We start from the raw sequence: 15811 nt of genomic DNA, 5'->3' as shown, positions 1-15811 counted from the left end.
ATAGGATATCGCTAGAGTGTTGAATGAATACTTCACGTCCATCTTCACCCAAGAGAATGAGGATGAAGATATCAAACTCGGGGAGAGAGAATGCCAGGTTCTTAAGCAAATTGATATAGGGATTGACAAGTTGTTGGTGCTGGCAGGCTTAAAAGTGGACAAATCTCCAGGTCAGGATCATTTATTTCCCAGACTGCTGAAGGACGCAAGGGAGGAGATCTCAGGGGCTGAGACCCAAATTTTTAATTCCTCTCTGGCCACGGGGGAGGTGCCAAAGGACTGGAGAACAGCTAATGTGCTTCCGCTATTTAAGAAGTGTTGTAGAGATAAGCCAGGGAACTACAGGCCAGTGAATCTCATGTCACTGGTAGGGAAACTATTGGAGAAAGTTCTGAAGGAGAGTATCTATCTCCACTTGCAGAGGCAAGTTTTGATCAGGGTTAGTCAGCATGGCTTTGTCAGTGGGAGGTCATGCCTAACAAATTTGATTTTTTTGAGGAGGTGACCAGGTGTGTAGATGAGGATAGTGCAGTTAATGTAGTTTATATGGATTTCAGCAAAGCCTTTGACAAGGTCCCACATGGGAGACTTATAAAAGAGGCAAAGGCACATGGGATACAGGGCAATTTGATAAGGTGAATTCAAAATTGGCTTAGTTGCCGGAGGCAGAGGGTGATGACAGAAGGATGCTTCAGTGACTGGAAGCCAGTGTCCAGTGGCGTACCACAGGGATCTGTGCTCAGCCCCCTATTGTTTGTCATTTACATAAACAACATAGATGACTAAGTAGGGAGTAGGATTAGTCAGTTTGCGGATGACACAAAGATTGACCAGATGGTTAACAGTGAGGTTGAGTGTCTTGAGCTACAGGAAGTTATAGACGGGATGGTCAAATGGGCAGATAAGTGGCAGAATTTTACTCTGAAAAGTGTGAGGTGATACACTTTAGAAGGAGTAATTTGACAACGAAGTATTCAATGAACGGCATGGCACTAGTAAGTTCTGAGAAATAAAGGGACCTTCGTGTGTGTGTCCATAGATCTCCGAAGGTGGAGGGGCATGTTGGTGGTGTAGTGAAATAGGCATATGGGACACTTGCCTTTATCAATCGAGGCATAGATTACAAAAGTAGGGAGGTCATGTTAGAGTTGTATTGAACTTTGGTGAGGCCACAGCTGGAGTACTGTGTGCAGTTCTGGTCGCCACATTATAGGAAGGATGTTATTGAACTGGAGAGGGTGCAGAGCAGATTCACCAGGATGTTGCCTGGGATGAAACATTTAAGTTATGAAGAGAGATTGGATAGATTTGGGTTGTTTTCGTTGGAGAAGAGAACACTGAGGGGTGACTTGATCGTGCTGTACAAGATTATGAGGGGCATGGACAGGGAGCAGCTGTTCCCCTTAGTTGAATGGTCAGTCACAAATGGGCATAAGTTCAAGGTGAGGGGCAGAAGGTTTAGGGGGGATGTGAGGAAAAACTTTTTTACCCAGAGTGTGGTGATGGTCTGGAATGCACTTCTTGCGAGGGTGGTGGAGGCAGGATGCCTCACGTCCTTTAAAAAGTACATGGATGAGCACTTGGCACATCATAATGTTCAAGGCTATGGGACAAGAGCTGGTAAGTGTGATTAGGTTGGTCAGTCAGGAGTTTCTCACATGTTGGTGCAGACTCAATGGGCCGAAGGGCCTCTTCTGCACTGTGCTACTGTGATTCTGTGATTTGAAGATAAACTGTGCACACTCAGCCACTAAACAATATTGCACCTTCATGTGGAGTTCAAGAGAGAGGGGGTGGAGGGATAGACAGAGACAGAGTGAGTGAGGGCGGTGAGACACAGACAATGCATCAGTTGCAGAAATCCTTGTAAATTCTGGTGTTATCCAGAAAGATTCTCATGGAGAGGCAGAAGCTGCAGTGTCAGACCTTAATGATATTGTAACAGAGATACATTATTAATCCCACAGGCAGAAATAATGTTGTATTTTAACAGAAATGAGGCAGTATGAACATAACGGTCCAGTTCTAAAAATTGTGCAAGGACAGAGGGATCAAGAGTCTTTATATCTTTGAAGGTGACAGGAGATTTTGAGGGAGTAGTTAGGAAAGCAGATGGGATTTTTGGTTTCGTCAACAGAGGTATTGAGCATACAAGCAGGAACATTATGTTTAACATTTATAAAGTTCTGGTTAGCCTGCAACTAGAATATTGACTCAATTGCTGGTCACCAAGTTTTTGGAAGGATGTGAGTCTTTGAAAGAGTGCAAAGGAGATTTACCAGAATAGTTCCAGGCATGAGTGATGATAGCTGCAAGGTTTGTTTGCGGAATCTGGAGCTGCTCTCCTTGAAGCAACGGAGATTGAGGGGAGGTCTGAGAGAGGTGTACATTATTATAACAGGTTTAGATCAGGTAGACAAAGGAAAGCAGTTCCCATTAGCTGAGAGCAGAAGGATTAGGCAGCACGGATTTAAAATTTAAGGCAAGACGTACAGGGGAGATGTGTGCAAGAAATTTGTCTCACTCCGGGTAATGACCTCAATGTTGATCCCTCTGGGCATTGTGGAAACGGAGGTGGTTAATGATTTCAAATGGAAATTGGGTGGGCACCTGTGGGAAATAAAGTTGCAGGAATGGAGCAGGAGAATGGAACTGACTGGATTATTCTATAGACAGTCAGACTGAATGGGCCGTATGGCCTCCTTCTGAGCAACATTGTTTCCATGACTCTATGTCTCTCTTTCTCTATGACAGTGTCTGTGAGTGAGAAACAGTGGCCCATGTTTAACCCTCGATTCCCTGTTGTACTCCTTGCAGCTCAGGGCCGTTGGGTATCACTCACAGTGAGTGAGTGTTTCACTCAGATTGAATGAATCTGTTAGAGTTCCTGACAGATATTAACTCCTGCACGGTCCTAGCAAACACCCCGACTACCAGCTTCTTCCAGTGAATCTGAAAGATTGCTTTATGAAGACAGGCCCCTGAACAGCAAATAGGCTGCACAGAAAGATCCCAAGCAGAATTTCTTAAGGGAGCAAGTCCTAATTTTCATCGTTCCCTTTCTCAGGAGCTCTACATATTTTGCTGATCTCAGATTATAAGTGAATTGGAGAACTTTTCAAAACAAAATTGTTTCACGGAATGTTGTAGAATTCTGCATCATTCCGACCCACCAGAGCTCAATGGGATGGATTGGAAGAGCGCATGCGCGCTGCTTTCCCCCAGCTCCACCTGGGACAGGAAGAGCTGCCAATGGAGAGACCCCGGTGCTGGGGGAATGGAACAAACAGCAGCCTCCTGGGAGGAGGGAGTCAAAATGGCAAGAAGCTGTTATTGAAAATCATTGCTGCTTTCTCCCCACAATGCAACAGTGAATATTCCTGGTTGAGTTCCCACTCCCCAGTTTTGTTGATGTTGGACAGTGGGGAGTGAGAACAGAGCCGGACAGTCAGGATGTGGGGAGTCAGACAAAGAGCAGCAATTGCAGGCTCAAGGTGAGATATAGGACGGGCACTTTTTAAACAGTGGCTGTTTGGTTTTGATGGCAGTTTTATTAGCGGAGATGGTGGCGTAGTGGGAATCTAGAGTTCCAGGTTAATGAACATAAGAACAGAAGGAATAAAGAGCAGGAATAGGCCTCTCAGCCCCTCGAGTTTGCTCCTCCAATCAGTAAGGTCATGGTTGATCTGATTGTAACCTCAACTCCACATTCCTGTCTACCCTCGATAACCTCTCACCCACTTGCTTTCAAGAGTCTACCCCTGCTTTAAAAGTATTCAGAGACTCCGCTTCCACCCTCTTTTGAGGAAAAGAGTTCCAAAGACTTAAGACCATCAGTGAGAAAAGAAAAATCTCCTCATCTCTGTCTTAAATGGACGACCCCTTATTTTTAAATAGTGACCACGAGTTCTAGATTCTCCTCCAAGAGGAACCATCCTCTCCACACCTACCGTGTCAAGAAACATCAGGGCCCCCTCAGGATAATGTTATGGAGGCGAGGGATCAAATCCCACCACAGCTGCTGGTGACATATAATTTAAAAAATCTTGAAAGTCTCGTTGATAAAAACCCATCTGGTTCACACACTCTCCTGCTCCTTTTGAACGAATATACATTCCTGAGACTTGGGCTCACTGCCTGTCTACCTTAGTGCTAACAAAAACAGAAAATGCTGGAAAACTCAGGAGGTTGAACAGCATCTGTGGAGAGAAAGACAGAGTTTACCTTTCATGTCTGTATGACTCTTAAACGTTAACTCTGTCTTTCTCTCCGTAGATGCTGTTAGACCTGCTGAGTTTTTCCAGCATTTTCTATTTTTCTTTCAGATTTCCAGCATCTGCACTATTTAGCTCTTATCTTATTGTGCTGTTGGTGCTTGTGGAACTGATGTCTCTGCTTTCTGTGAGTGATACTGTACTTACTGTGTGAGAAGGAGCTGGCTGCACTTCTCCTTTTGTCACGGAATCATTATTTCGATTCTGCTGCTATCAAACTTTTGCCTGGAGGAAGAAAAAGTTATTTATAATAATTCAAAGAGAGGTGATGTAGCAAATATAAAATAGACTGATGCATTTGTTTCAATTAATAGTCATTATGATAAAACAGAAAATTAAAAGCAACAACTCAAGCAGGGTCTGGTCTGAAGGGCAATTAGGGCGAGGCAACATATCCTGGCCTCGTCAATGACTCCCACATCCCATGAACAAATAAAAACATTAGTGGATCCCGAAAGTGGGAAGTAGTAATTTGAACTGTACAGAACTCCCTTCTCTGTCAGTCAGTCCCATCCATGGAGCAGTGGATTGTTTCTGGATGGCAGGAAATTGTTGTAAAATGATCCAAGTCCTTGGTCTGCAGTAGCTGGGTGCTGCAGCACTATCGTACAATCAGACACTGACTCTGTTCAGAGAGGGAGAGAGAGAGACAGAGAGAGAGAGTGTAAGCAAATCATCCTCTATCCCAAAGGTCTGAATAATAGTAAGAATAACGGAGACATTCAGATACAGAATTAATTCCACTTCCCCTGGCAGTAATGGTGTCTAATAGACACAGAATGATTTCCACATTCACATTCAGTACCACTGCCTGATACAGAATTAATCTCACCCTCACATATAGTGCCAGGCATTGACCCGTAAAGAAGAAATCCTACTCTCACAAACTGTTCCAGAACAGAGATGCAGAATGAATCCTACACTCACAAACACTATCTGTGATGGACACATACAGAACAAATCTCGTTCAAGTCCAATAACAGAATTCTCAGGATGTATCACACAATCACATTCATCACCAGAAGGTAACAGATACAGCTGAGAATTGACGACTGTGGTCCAGTTGTGAATTTACCAGATTTTCACACAGGAAGAGACAACATCTGAACACAACATGGAACACATTAACATGACAGGGAAAATTAAGGCTCCTGAAAGAAAATAATTACCCAATAGAAAATAACTCTCACTGAGCAACAGAGAACACCTTTGCAGAACAGGGAGCACTTTGAAACAACAGAGAACATTTTTACGCAGCTGGGAACACATTTGCACGACAGGGAAGCACATTACACAATGGTGAAGATCTCTCAAAAGCAGAAAGCACAGTTACACAATATAGAACACAGTTACACAACAGAGGGCACAGTTACACAACGGAGAGCATTGTTACACAACAGGGAGCAGAGTTAGACAACAAAGGGCCCAGTTATACAACAAAGTACACAATTACATAATCATGAACAGTTACACATCAGAGGGCACAGTTCCACAACAGAGAGCACAGTTAAACAACAACGGCACAGCTCGACGACAGATGGCACAGCTACACAACAGAAAACACAGTAAAAGAGCAGAGAGCATAGTTACATGATAGATAACACAATTACACAACAGAGAGCACAGAGAAACAAAATAGGACGCAGCTACACAACAGAGGGCAGAGTAACACAACAGAGAGCACAGTTAAACGAGAGCCAGCACAGTTACACAACAGAGGGAACAGTGAAACAACAGAGAGCACAGTTGAATAACAGAGAACAGAGTCCCGCAACAATGAACACTTTTATACAACAGGGTGCACATGCACAAAACAGAGTGCACAGTTACAAATAAGAGGGCACAGGTCCACAACAGAGATCACCGTTACACAACAGGGTGCACCGTTACATAACAGGGAGCACAAATGCACAACAGAGAACACAATTGCACAACAGGGTGCACTATAACTTAACAGGATGCACAGTTGCACAACGGGAGTCATTATTACAAACAGGGCACATCTCTGTGCAGCTGGGAACAGTTTACAGAAATGATTAGTTTCTCCACCTCGGTGTCTTGCTCATTTGATCGGCGTCTTTCTCTGTCATCTTGTGTATCCTGACAGTCTCTTGCTGCTTTTCTGTGCATTTCTCTGTCTGTTTCTGGTGTTACGCAGTGGAATTGTGCAGCCAAGATGATCCTCTCAAAACTCAAAAGCACAAAACAATGACTATTTAGCTCCCTAATACACAAAACTAATATTCATCAATTAGTGACAACGTGCAGCAGAGTGGCGCAGCGGAAGCGTGCTGGGCCCATAACCCAGAGGTCGATGGATCAAAACCATCCTCTGCTATTTTAAGATACCCACTAAAATAAACTTATCTGATTTGCAGGTAGCTGCGTCCTATTTTGTTTCTCTGTGCTCTCTGTTGTGTAATTGTGTTATCTATCATTTGGCATCTGATTTGGCATCTGGCTTCCTGCAAACAGTTCAGTCTGCAACAAATATCTCAAATTGCTTTTATCTACACAAGATTACGAGCTGCAATTGCATCAAACATACACCAGCCGAGAACAGCCCATTTCTCGCAAACAGCTGGCACAGTATGAATGTTCTTCTCTCTTTCATTATCACCCCAACGTTACCTGAATTGGAAATTTCTGAGATGGAAAAATATAGTGAAATTGAAATTTATTACGTGCAGGCTGTCTGACCTATATGACAACCTGCAGTCATTCATCATTCTAATTTGGACAACAGCTTCCTTCACTGCGACATGTACCATCGAGGATGACAGAATCATCATAGTGAAGACAGCATCATGTCAAAGGCAGTTAATCAGTATTTGAGTAGATATCAGCCTTCATGTTTAATTACTGGTTTAAAACTGGGATAGTGAAGTTTCCTTCCTTGGGCCTTGCATCAGATCCCTCTTGTACAGAAAACCTTTGAGACCCTCTGATTGTTTCCTTTAGCCTGTTAATAGCGGTTCGGAATTTAATGTGTTCAGCTTCCTGCTCATTCTGCCCTTTCTGACATTACTTAAGGTGAAAATTGTAACATTTCTGTGACCTTTCTCAGCCTGTAACATATTGTGGTCACTCATTGCCAGATGCTCATTTACTATCAGAATATGAATTAATTACCTCTCTTTACTTATTATGAAATCTAATATAACATTTTTCTCTTGTGGTTTCCAAATCAGGGTGGACGGCAGGAGAGGTTAACTGACAAAAGATTTGATGGTGCAAGGTTAAGGTAAATGGGCAAGTAACAAAACCAAAGATGTGTCTAAAGGAGATGTGAATGATGGCATGATAAACAGCTGCCATCCAAATGCAAAAACAAGAGAAAAATGTGAATTCAACCAAAATATCCAACGGAAAAGATACATAATGGGGATTAAGATTACATTCTCAAATTTTTGTACTCAGTGTTGAGTCTGGAAGTTTTAAACTGCTCAATTTAAAGATGAGACACGGTTCCTCGAGTTTACATTGAGATTCATTAGAACATTGCAGGATGCGGAGGACAGAAAAGTCAGTGTGAGGACAAGATGGAAAATTAAAATCACAGGAGATCAGAAACTCAGAGTCGGACTTGCTGACCGAGCAGATGTTCGTCAAAGCAATCACTGAAACTGCCTAACATAGATCAGACCACCATTGTGAGCAGTAAATGTGGGGTGCTAAATTGAAGAAAATACACATAAATCACTGTTTCAGCTGGAATGAGTATTTTGGTGAGGACAGGTAATATTCCATACCAACACTGCTAATTTACCTACCTTTTTTCTCAACTGGTTATCACTCCTCTCTGTGGTTGACAGAGCCCTCAAGCATTTCTGTTCCATTTCGGGAGCTCTGCTCTCATCACTTCCCTCTCTCCCAGAACATCGACAGGCTTCCCTTGTCCTGACCATCCTCCCCACCATCTTCCACATTGAATAGATCATCCCTTGTCATTTCTTTGTAAGGCAGAGAGTTGTTGCGGTCTTAAATGCTCTGCCGTAATTGAAGGTTCAAACCGAATCAAAATAAACTTTCAAAAGTGAAACAAGTAAATACCGAAGGGAAAATATTTTAAGGCTATTGTAAAGGGGAAGCGGAGTGGGACTGATTTGCTTCTATTGAGCTTGCACAGAAACGATTAACACAAATGTTTTCTCCCGTGTCGCTGTTTAGAATGAAATGGCGGTAAAGGATTCCCAGAATGCTCTGGGGGACTTAAAACGGTCTAGCTCTACAAGAAGGACCGGACTGCGCAGGCGCACCCATGTCCACCGGAAATCCTGTCTACGCCGAGCATGCGCGGTACAGCAACAGAAAGTTTCGCGTGGTCGAGCGCAGCCTCAGTAACACCGAGTCTCAGCGGCTCTCAGAGTGCGAATCAGAGCCGCCGGGTTCGGTGGACGTGCGGCGAGAGACCCGGGGGACGGCACCGTGAAGCCGATGGTGCAGCGCCTCCCCCATCCCAGCCGCCGCTTCCCGGTTTCTTCTCCCGTTTGCACCGAGTCTTTGATGTGGTAACAGAGAGGGTTGGGGAGGGTGATGCTGTTCATGTGGTTTACATGGATTTCCAAAAGGCATTTGATAAAGTCTCACACAACAGACTTGTGAACAAAGTTAGAGCTCATGGAATAAAAGGGACAGAACAACATGGATATGGAATTGGCTGAGTGACAGGAAACAGAGGGTAGTGGTGAATGGTGGTTTTTCAGACTGGAGGAAAGTTTATAGTGGAGTTCCCCAGGGGTCGGTGTTCGGACCCCTGCTCTTCCTGATACATATTGTTGACCTACTCCTTGGTGTATGGGGCACCATTTCAAAATTTGCAGATGACATGAAACTTGGAGATATTGTGAACTGTGAGGAGGATAGTGTTAAACTTCAAGAGGACATCAGCATATTGGTGAAATGGGCCGATAAGTTCGACCTCAGAATGAGCCGGGGCCAGCCCTGGGGAGCATGCACACTCTCAATGCCGGGGAAGTCAGTGCATTTGATAGAGCCTTTTCTGGGATGCAGGGAATTGTCGGAACTACAGCTACCATGGGCAGATGTTAGTAAGTGTTTTATTGCAGGTTGATTGTCAGTGACCCAGAAATGTGAACTTTTCTTCTTTCAACATATTTGCTGTCTGATGTGCTGTGTACTTCCAGCATTTTCTCTCTTTATTCTAGATTGCCACTATCCACATGATGTTGTCAGTGAATTATTGCAGGTGTTGCTCACAAAACCAAGGTCAGAAACGCAAACTGACAACTGAAGAACACTTTTCAAGCAGAATGGATGTTGGATGTGGAAGCTGTTCCTTGCTTACTTTGAAGGTATGTTCTTGTTGGCTGACTTAGAACTGGAGAGTAGAGAGAGGAGAAGGCGGTGGGTTTAACCGCGAGCACTTTTGAGAACAGTAGGGCCCAAGCATTTCTGATACAAGGTCATTTACTGTTTCTTGTACAGTAACAGAGACTGACAGGAAGTAAATTTCACATTCACATGTAACAGCAGAGAGTGACAGACGGTGTTAATTCCACCCACACTCCTATATTGTAAGAGAGATTGAGAGAGAGTTACTTCATCGAATCATAGAATGATTACAGCACAGACGGAGGCCAATCTGCCCATTGTGTCTATGCTGGCCTTCTGAAGGAATAAATCACCTCTTGCCACTTCACCGCATTTTCTACATAGCCCTGCACATTTTTCCTTTTTGGATAATAACCCAATTCTCTCTTGAATTCCTTGATTGAACCTGACTCTACTATATTCTCATGCACTTCTATCCAGTCACTGCATGACAACGTTTTTCTTCATGTTGCCAATGCTTATTTCGCCAGTTACCTTAAATCTGTGCCCAATGTCCCTCCACCTTTCCACCAATGGGATAAAAAGTCTTCCTGTCTGCTCTGCCACACTCACAGTAACAGAGACAGACAGAAAATTAATTCCACATACATTCAGTAATGCAAATTATTAGACTTTTTATTCAAATTCGGTTACAGGAACAGACTCTAACAGAGAGTTAATTTCACACTCAGGTCCAGTAACAGACATTGACAGGAAGACAATTCCACTATCACAGACAGCAACCAAGACTGTCAGAAATTTAATTTCACACTTACTCACAGTAACTGAGACTAGCAGAGAGTGAATACCACACTCAGGGCATAATTGATACTGACAGGTACAGAGTTAATTCTGCATTCATGTACAGCAAAGAGGTTGATATGGAAGGTATGAATTCCACACCCACAAACAATACCAGAGACTGAATGATAGAGATTTAATTCTTCACTCACATAACAGAGACTGAGAGTTAATATCTCACTCATATACAGTAACACAGATTGGCAGATGATGAGTGTGGCATTAACTTTCTTGAAGTAGCAGAGCCTGAAAAGGAGTTCTTTCCATGGCCTAATATAGTAACTGAGACTGACAGATACAGATTTAATTCCACGTTCTGATACAGTGACAGAAACTGACAGAGTTAATTCTATATTCACCTACAGTAACAGATTAGCATACAGAGTTAATTTCACACTCATGTACATATAACCGACATAAATCCGCGCTTGCATACGTGACAGTGATAGCTTAACATAATAGGAAGGATCTGAATGCTTTGGAGAGAGTGCAGAAGAGGTTTACGAGAATGATTCCAGGGATGAGACACTTCAGTTATGAGGAAAGATTGGAGAAGTTGAGACTGTTTTCCTGGAAGAGGTTAAAGCTAAGAGGAGATTTGATAGAAGTTTTCAAAATCATGAGGTGTGTGGATAGAGTTGATAGAGAGGAACTTCCTGCTTGTAAATGGATCGAGAACCAGAGGGCATGGTTTTAAAGTGTTTTGCAAAAGAAGCAAATGCGAAGTGAGAAAAAATTTTTTCACACGAGTAGTTAGGTTTTGGAATGCACTGCCTGGAAGTGTGGTGGAGGCAGGTTCAACTAAGTCATTCAAGAGGGCATTGGACGATTATTTAAATAGCAACAATGTGCAGGGTTATGGGGAAAAGGCAGGAGATTGACACTAATGCTCAGAGAGCTGGTGCAGACATGATGGGCCAAATGGCCTCCTTCTATAGTGTAACAATTCTGTGATTCTGTGAATTCACACTCACAATAACAGAGACTGACTGATAGAGAGTGAATTCCACACCCATTTACATTAGTTCCACTCTCATAACCGTAAAAGAGACTGACAGAGATTTAAATTACACACTCACATTCAGTGAGTGATGGACAGAGAATCAATTCCACCCTCACATGCAGATCAGGCTGAATTAATTCCACACTGAAATACAGTAAAAGAGAGTGACAAACAGAGGGTCAATTCCACATTGACAAATTAAAAATATAAGAAAGAGAATCAGGAGGAGGCCATTCAGCCCATCGGGCCAGCTTCACCATTCAATAAGACCATGGCTGATCAATAAGACCATGGTTTGTGGCCTCAAACCCACTCTCCCACCTGCCCTATAACCCTTGACTCCTCTGCCGATGAAAAAACTGTCTAACTCAGCATGAATATATGCAATGACCCAGCCTCCACTGCTCTCTGAGGTGGAGAATTACAAAGATTAAGGACGCTGTAAGAGAAGAAATTCCTTCTCATCTTCGTCTTAAATGGGAGATGTTTATTTTTAAACTGTGGCCCCTGGTTCTATTTTCCCCACAAATGGAAACATTCCTCTCAACATCTACCCTGTCAAAGCATCCTCAGAATCTCATATGTTTCAATGAGATCACCTCTCATTCTTCAAATCTCCTATGCGGATCAGCCCAACCTGCTTAAACATTCCTCATAAGACAATTCCTTCATCTCAGGAGTCAGTCTAGCACTTCTGTGAATTGCCCCCTCTGCAATTATATCCCCCTTTAAATAAGGAGACTCCAACATAACACAGTACTCTCGGTGTCGTCTCACCAATGCTGTGTAGCTGCAGCAAGACTTTCCCACTTTTATTCTCCATCCCCCCCCCTCCTTGGAATAAAGGCCAACATTCCATTTACCTTCCTAATTACTTGCTGCAGCTGCACATTAACTTCTTGTCATTCATGTACAAGGAGATCTTGATTCCTCTGTACTGCAACATTCTGCAGTCTCTCTCCACAGTATCATTGCATCGAAAGAGGCCATTCGGCTTATCAAGTCTGCATTGGCTCTCTGAAAGAGCATTCTGCCTAGTGCCATTCTCCTCCCTTGTCCCCGTAACCTTGCACGTTCTTTCCTTTCAGGTAGCAATTCAATTCCCTTTTGAATATCTCAAGCAAACGTGTCTCCATCACCCTTTGAGGAAGTTTATTCCAGACTCCAACCACCCTCTGGGTGAAAAAAAATTGAATTTTAAATGAAACTTTTGAGTCTATCTCACATCACGTTTACTCCTTTTGCCAATTATTTTGAGTCTGTGCATTCTGGTTCTAGATGTTCTATTGTGTGGGTACAATTTGTCATTTATTTACTCTGTCCATACCCCTCAGGATCTTGAATACATCCCTCAAGTCTCCTTTAAGCCACTTTTTCTCCAGGGAAAACAGCCCCAACCTCTCCAATCTATGCCACAGCTACAGTTCATTATCTTGGAATCATTCTTGTGAATCTTCTGTGTACTCTCTCCAATGCCTTAACATCCTTCCTTAAGTATGACATCCAGAAATGGACTCCAGATGAAGCCTAAAAAGAGACTTATAAAAGTTCAACATGACCTCCTTACTCTTCACAGAATCACAGAATCTTGTATTTTGTGCCCCTATTAATAAAGCCTAAGTTACTATATGCTTTATTACCTGCTCCCTCAATATGCCCCACCATCTTCAATGACATATGTAGATATACAACGTGGTTCCTCTGTTCCTGCACCTCTTAGCCCACTCACGAAATCCATCTATGTCACTTTGTAGCCTCCTTATGTCCTCTTCACAATTTACTTTTCTACCAACTTTGTCTCATCAGCAAATTTAGCAAACATTCCTCTGGTCCCTTCATCCAGGTCATTGATATAAATTGTAAAAAGCTGGGGCCCCAGCACTGATCCCTGTGGCACTCGTCATATCCTGCCAGCCATAAAAAGACCCATGTAGGCCAACTCTACCCATGCCAATATGTTACCCGCTTCACTATGAGCTTTTATTTAATGCAATAACCTTTGATGTGGCACTTTATCAAATACCTTCTTGAAATCTAAGTACAGTACTTGGACTGATTCCCCTTCATCCACAGCACATGTGAGCCCCTCAAAGAACTCCAATAAATTGGTTAGACATGATTTCCTTTTCACAAAGCCATGTTGACCCTTGAATTTTTCTAAGTGCCCTGCTATAACTTGCTTAATAGCCTCTAAAATGTTCCCTGTGACAGATGTTAGGCTAACTGGCCTATAGTTTTCAGCTTTCTGTGTCCCTCCCTTTTTGAATGAAGGAGTTATGTTTGCTATTTTCAAATCTAATGGAACCTTCCCTGAATCTAAGGAAGTTTGGGAAATTAAAACCAGTGCATCAGCAATCTCACTAACCACTTCTTTCTAGACCTTAGGGTGAAGCACATCTGGACCTGGGGATTTGTCAGCCCGCAGCCCCAACTATTTGCTCAATACCACTTCCCTGGTGATTGTAATTTTCCCCAAGTTCCTCCCTCCCTTCCATTTCCTGATTTACAGCTATTTCTGGGATGTTACTGGTGTCCTCTACAGTGAAGAACGAAGCAAAATACTTGTCTAATTCACCCAGCATTTCCCTACTTTCCATTATCGATTCCCCTGAATCTAGAACATGTGGGCACCATGTCAGCATAAGAGGTTGATCATTTTGGACTGAAATTTGGAGAAATTCTGCACTCTCAGTGTTGAATATTAATACTTCTCTATCCTAGTGAAATATGGATGCTTCATCCATGAATATATTTAAGGATGACGCAGACAGTTATTCAGTGAATCAATGGATATGGGATGTAGGCAGGAAAATCTAGTTAGGCAGAAGGTCAGGCCTCTGACCTTATTTTGTTTGCTTTGATATTGCCCCTCAGTGAGTGAATTATTTGGTGTATTTCAGTCTTTGGTATGATGTATAAGTGGTTTGGGTTCTGCAAGTCAGTCTCTGGTACTCTATCTGTGTGTGAATATCCTTTTATTTATCTTTTAGTCTGAATAAGTGTGAGTGATTTTTTTTTTCCATCAGTATCTGGTACTGACTGTCAGCTTGAGATTCATTCAACGTCTGTCAGTGTTTTATATTCCATGTGAATGTGGAAATAATTCTGTTTTTCAGTGTGAGTAGTTGCAATTAATTCTGCATCTGTCAGTATTGGAACTGAACAGGACTATGGGATTCATTCTGTATCTTACAATCTCTGTTAATGAATGTGAGTAAAATTCATTTTGTGTGCATTATTTTCCGGTACTGGAATTGATGGCGGGATTTAATATTTAACTGTTATTGCCTGGTACTGCATGTGAATTTGTGTCACATCGTTTATCAGTCACTATCTTTGTGTGTGTCTGTATGTGCGTGCAGGGTTCATTCTGTATTTGTCAGCATCTGGTACTGAATAGGAATTTGGAATAATGTATTTTAATATATGTCTACATCTGGGGCAGAGAGTTAGTGTGGGATTAATTGTATATCACTCGGTTACTGGAACCGTGTGTTTAAGTGGGATTCGTAATCTATCTATGTGACTCGGGAGCTGTATGTGAGGGTACTTTTCTTCCATATCTGTATTTAATAGGTATCTCAAGTGTGGTCAGCAAAACCATTTATTTCACATTGTAGATTGCAGTTCAGGGTTAACCTGATAATTGTGATTGGTTCTAAATTCACATATAAGCCAAATTGGGTAAGGATTGGGATGAGAGGTTTCCTTCCTGACAGGGGTTAAGATGTGAATCATTTACAACACCATGCCTGAGATAACTATTGAGTACAGATCCAGAATTAATCCCAGAGTCATAAGCAACATCAAAGATTGAGAACAATAAAATAAACCCCACATTCACACACAAAACTGGACATGATGAACTACTGGACAAACCCTATATGTTACCAGACACGGACAAACTGCCCAATACACAGACAGCACCAGAGACAGACAAATGCAGAATGAATCCCACATCTCACACAGTATAACTGACCAGTAGATACAGAATGAATTTCAAACAGTCTGAGATGTAGAAATAGAGAATGAATCAGACTTTCACACAGTAGCACAGACTTACAGACACAGAGGAATCATGAGCACATGTTCAGAATCAAAGCCTGATAGAGACAGAATGAATCCCATAGTCATTAATGAAAATGCAAATAGCAGAAGATGGTTTCAATCCATCGAGCTCTGGGCTATGGGCCCAGCATGCTTCTGCTGATCCACTCTGCTAGATGGGGAGGTGGTGACACAGTGTTATTGTCACTGGACTAGTATTCCAGAGGGACCCGGCTTCGAATCCCACCATGGCAATGGTGACATTTGGAATCAAAAATCTGTTGATGATCAGAAAACCATTGTCTGTGGAGAAAGAAACAGAGTTAACGTTTTGAGTCTGTATGACCCTTCT

At 42.5% G+C, this 15811-nt stretch overlaps 1 non-coding gene across 1 annotated transcript; it reads left to right on the top strand.

The window, feature by feature from the left end:
* The first annotated feature begins 6540 nt into the window (after positions 1 to 6540).
* trnam-cau lies at positions 6541 to 6612 on the top strand. The gene has a single exon. It is a non-coding gene; the product is annotated as a tRNA-Met (tRNA).
* Positions 6613 to 15811: the final 9199 nt, after the last annotated feature.

Source organism: Carcharodon carcharias (assembly GCF_017639515.1).
Source record: "Carcharodon carcharias isolate sCarCar2 chromosome 37 unlocalized genomic scaffold, sCarCar2.pri SUPER_37_unloc_1, whole genome shotgun sequence".
NCBI lineage: Eukaryota > Metazoa > Chordata > Chondrichthyes > Lamniformes > Lamnidae > Carcharodon > Carcharodon carcharias.
The sequence above is the reverse complement of the archived record's forward strand: the minus strand, read 5'-3'. Positions and strand labels throughout refer to the sequence as shown.